The following is a 5582-nucleotide window of genomic DNA, read 5'->3' on the forward strand; positions in this document are numbered from 1 at the left end:
AGCAGTCTATATAAAGGTGATGATCACTTTATTTTGAACTCAGGTTTTACTCCTCTCTCCTCCACATTTCAAATATTTAGTATCATATTTTACATCTTTTTATTCTGTGCTTCTCTTTACTTATTTCTACAGATATTCCTCAATTTTCTTTTGCATTCATCTTCTTCTCTACACTTAGTTGTGTAGCTTGTTATGCCATTCTTCCAAATGCTCTCTGGTTTAATTACTCAGATATGAGTGATATCTAGTTGCAAACATTAGGCAGAGTGAGATTAGTGTCCTCCTACTCCACCATCTTTTCAAGCTCTCCATAGCATGTATTTATAACATGATGCCATTAATATCTTTTTTTTTTAACGTTTATTTATTTTTGAGACAGAGAGAGACAGAGCATGAATGGGGGAGGAGCAGAGAGAGAGGGAGACACAGAATCGGAAGCAGGCTCCAGGCTCTGGGCCATCAGCCCAGAGCCCGACGCGGGGCTCAAACTCACAGACCGTGACCTGAGCTGAAGTCGGACACTCAACCGACTGAGCCACCCAGGCGCCCCATTATCTTAAAGCTTAAAGATTCTTAAAGCTGCTTTTTAAACCTAATAGTATATGGTATAGACATGTTTCCATGTCACTGTTTGGAAATTTTGGCATTTCCTACTTATGTATAGGATCCAGGAGGTCAAGGAGTATTGATGGCTTTGGAGGCATCCAGTTACTATAAACAGCACAGACATTAGCACTGAGATATCTTCAAAACAGTTTTGTGAAAAGTGGACATGGATAAGTGGGACCTGGGACATTACATTACTCACAATGGATTGTGCTATTAGATTGATATGTGCCCATCTATAATGTCCAAATAAACTTCTTTAGCAGGTGAGGAAGTGTTTCTTTATAAATTTTTTTTTTCAACGTTTTTTTATTTATTTTTGGGACAGAGAGAGACAGAGCATGAACGGGGGAGGGGCAGAGAGAGAGGGAGACACAGAATCGGAAACAGGCTCCAGGCTCCGAGCCATCAGCCCAGAGCCTGACGCGGGGCTCGAACTCACGGACCGCGAGATCGTGACCTGGCTGAAGTCGGACGCTTAACCGACTGCGCCACCCAGGCGCCCCTAGTGTTTCTTTATAAACGTGACCCCCGTTTACATTGCAATCTGCTGAAGGGAGACCAGATATCTTTGTTTCCTTATGTATTAAATATACATTTACCACCACAATCAAACAAGGCATCAGCACCCAGTCAAGGAAACAAATAAAACCATACCAATTATTTTTAACAGAGTATTTAATAAAGAAAATTGGTTAACAGTATTGGATGTAAGCAAAAAACAGACGTTAAAGTAAAGCAGGTAAATACTTGCAGGGAGAAACTATAACCCTGTGCCTGGGAGAACATAGGTAAGAGTTAGATTAGCAAAACCTGCAAGCTTGGAGAGTCCCTGAAAGCTGGGAATAAGACCTCTATAGAGGGGATGCCACCACTTGCTGGTGGTATCTCTGAGTATAAGGCTGGTCCCAGCAGTGATGGAAGAAGATCAAAACTAGAACTACACTTTGATACTAGGGCAAAATGATATTGCTGAGGCAGCAATGACAGGAACAAGGGGCACGAGGGAAAGAGAAAATCTCTTCTTCCTTCAGGTTTCTTGTCTCACTCTATTGCTTCCATTTACAGAACCTAAAAGGAAGTGCTCTCTCAAAAGAGAATGACATTTGCAGAGCCCAGGTCCCAGCTTCCTGGAGTAGAATAGAAAAAGGTAGGTTTGTAGCTGAGAGAAAATAGGTTAATCCAGAACAGGGAGTGCTTGGATGTAAATGGGATTCCCATTTTGTAGTCACAGGGTGCTAAAGCAGATTTGGACATTCCAGTTTCTCTGGTTATGAATTATTCACAGCCACAAGCAAAGAAGACTATGAAATAGACAAATTGTCTAAGTAAACATAAGTTCATGGTAATGGAGTTCTCCACTAATCTATGCTTAGTAAGTAAATCTAATTGACTTGTCAATAAACCCATAGCAGTAGTTTCCAAAATAATTTTAAAAACATTTTTGGTAGAAAAACTTAGTGAAGAAATTCATATATTAATTTAATATTTTTAAATAAATTAGGGGAAAGTTTGTATTATTTGGACTTGAAAATTTCAAGGTTTAGCCCAGCACTGCATTCTACCATACATATTTAGAAAACAACATCAAGCTAGTAGTAAATGGCCAAAAAGTTTAATAGGCACCATATACCAAACAAAGGCTATTCCTTTTTATCTACTTGTTATTCTACTTGTTACTTTATTTCTTCCATGAGGTACCTTTCCTTTTAAAGTCCATGAAAACAGCCAGCAACTTGAAAATAAGGCAAGAAAGAAATCTTATGTTACTTTGTGCTTGAGCAGCACTCTTGGTTATTTTATTTTTTTAATTTTTTATTCATTTTTGTTTGAAAGTAGAACATTAACTCATTTACTTTATTTAATACCTTCAGTGCAACTTTAAGTGCTGGAGATATGAAGATAAAGAGACCATGCACTTAAGGGACTTGTGACCTAATAGATGAAGATAGATATGTGTGCAGCAACTGAATTATCAGAGATACCATGACACAGTCAGGTAGGCAGTGCCATGAAGACATTAGAGGAGTGGTCAATTCTGTCTTTGGGTTGGGGATGGTCAGGAAAGCCTCCACTGAGGAGTAACTTTTTGAGAATAAATCAAGTAGATAGTGAACATAAAGGTAAATAGCTTTAATTGATTCTTCTTTTTACTTTGTGATCAGATATTGTATGTGGAAATGTCAGAGATACTCTACTGGTGAAAGAGTTAGAAGAAAACCACAGTGGTATCAGGGCCAAAAGGAAGAAGAAAGAATTCAGAAATATAAAAATATTTACCAAGAAGAGCAAGTTTTTTAAATTGTTTGTTTGAGAAATTTCTGTATTAAATTTGTTGGCATTGAAAGAAGTAGCCAAAGATAAGCTAAGCTTTTGTATATCTGACCTAGAGCTCTTATAATACATTATTTCATATTCAGCTTAGCTAATCACATGTCCCCTTTGAATGTTATTTTAGCCATTTTGCCTTTGGCCTTATAAAATACAAATTATACTGTACAACAGCAATTTTAATGTAGAAATTAAATACAGACTCCGTTTGTTTTCACGTAGTATGTGCTATAATCAGAGAATATTGAGCTGTATAACTGATGGTAAATTTTGGCTGGAGTTAAAATATGGCAGTAACTGAAATATTTGAGGAGAAATTCAATTACAAATATGTAGGGTTTGTGTAGTTTGGATTTTTGAACAGCGTCTTTAAGCATGGATTGAAGGATAGGTCTGGGAGTTTTCTAGTGATTTTCAATAGGAAAAATGTCATCAAAAGGTTTAAATTCTCTCTCTCTCTTTTTAAAGATTTATGTAAGTAATCTCTACACCCACTGTGGGGCTCAGACTCGTAACCCTTAGACCAAGAGTCACAGGCTCTACCAACTGAGCCAGCCAGGTGTCCCTCATTTCTTTTTATTAAAAAAAAGGAATACGTAATTGGATACCTTATTACTTCAGTGAAAGACATATTGCAGGTACTGATTATATTCCATTGCAATTTGATCTCCAGCCAGCAAGACCGGGCTTTAGAGAAAGGGATTATACCTGGACATAGAGATTGTTTTTTGGAGTAAGACTTCAGAGTAGTGATTTTCAAAGGACTTTTGGGCCTTCTGGAAAACATGTTAATATGTAGATTTTCAAGTACTCTCCCTTCACTTTCACTGTGAGATTCAGATTCAATTGGTTTGGGAAAATTTCCATAAGTATGCATTTTTAAAATAAGCACACCAAGTGATTCTAATACAGATGCCCTTGTACTATATTTTAAGAAAAATCATAGAAATTTCTTCCTTCTAAATTTTTTCATATCTAAATTTATTTTTCATAGTGCGTAATACAGGGCTATTGGCAGGCAAAATTCTTGGAACAGTTCCTATAGACATTCTTATCAGTGATTTCGGTTAAAGAAGGATGACTTTCCTAACTTAATTAATGTCTATAAACATGAGGGTGATGATTGTGTATGGCCTTGTTGGTGATGTGTTCCCTTTCTTTTTCTTCAGATTTTTCTATTTTTCCTTTAAAATTTTTTTTAAATGTTTATTTATTTTTGACAGAGAGAGAGACAGAACGAGTGGAGGAGGGGTGGAGAGGGAGGGAGACAGAGAATTTGAAGCAGGCTCCAGGATCTGAGCTGTCAGCACAGAGCCAGACATGGGGCTTGAACTCACAGATCAACAGATCATGATCTGAGATGAAGTTGGATGCTTAACCAACTGGTTTTTCTATTTTTCATACACTCTCCTGATTCTTCCTCCTTTCTTTAGTTTGTATTGTGTCTACATTGTCAGTATGTATAGACATTACATACTATACTATCTCCTTTATGACCATCATTTAGACTTAGCTCTATAGGTAATGTATATTTAATGTTAGGTCCTTATGTTGGATATCTCCCATATCATTTTGTATGCTGAAAGCTTAAAGTAGATTCTTTAGAAGATTCCGTAAGAAGGGCTCATGGGAGCAATATTTCCTAAGTATATTCATAACAGTTTACCTGTAGCCTTTTTATACTAGTAAATAAGTTTAGCTCTATATAAAATCCCTGATGTGGGACTTTTCTTATTTTTTTTTCTGGAATACCTTAACTTTTCTCTTTTTGAGTACTTTTGTCTTGTGGCATAAAGTGTTGCTGCTGAACAGTCTAATGACAATTGTATTGTTATTCCTTATAAATGACTAGGTTCTTTTGTCTGGTAGTCCATAGGATTTTTTTTTTTTTTTTTTTTTTTTTTTTTTTTTAAAAATTTGTTTTTTTTTTTTGTTGTTCCTTAGGTTTTTTTTTTTTTTTTTTTTTTTTTTTTTTACTTAAAATCTAATACCTTTTACTAGAATGTGTCTCAGCATTGGCTATTATAGGTTGATTTTTCTAGGTTCAAGAAATTTCTTTAAAATATGTAGATTTAGGGCAGGTTGGGAAGATGGCGGTGTAGGAGGATGCTGGGCTCAACTCATCCTGCTGATCACTTAGATTCCACCCAAATCTGCCTAAATAACCCAGAAAACCACCAGAAGACTAGCAGAATGGAATTTCTGGAGCCAAGCATATACAAGAGGTCCACGAAGAGGGTAGGAAGGGCAGAGACGGTGCATGCTACACGGACTGGCAGGAGGGAACTGGGGCAGTGGAGGGGTAGCCCACCCAGTAAGGCAGAGCCCCCGAAGTCTGATTTGCAAAAGCGGAGGGGCCGGACTCCATGAGTTCTGACCGCCAGTAGGACTTAACATCTGGAAAGTTAAAAGTCAACAGCCCTGAGCGTGGAGGGCAAGAGGACGCTGGAAGGGAGAGTAATTGAGACCCGGAAGGACAGAGCTCGGCTTGGCCGGAGAACAAAGGTGCTGGCAAGTGCCATTTCCCTCTCCCATCCCCCAGCTGAAATTCCAAAGGGAACCAGGTCCCCTCACCGAACGTGCTTGCATCACGCAAAGACCCAATGCTGTGCTTCCATGGATCCATTCCTCCCACGGGCCTATCT

The sequence above is a fragment of the Panthera uncia genome, chromosome D2 (genome assembly GCF_023721935.1).
Source record: "Panthera uncia isolate 11264 chromosome D2, Puncia_PCG_1.0, whole genome shotgun sequence".
Classification (NCBI taxonomy): domain Eukaryota; kingdom Metazoa; phylum Chordata; class Mammalia; order Carnivora; family Felidae; genus Panthera; species Panthera uncia.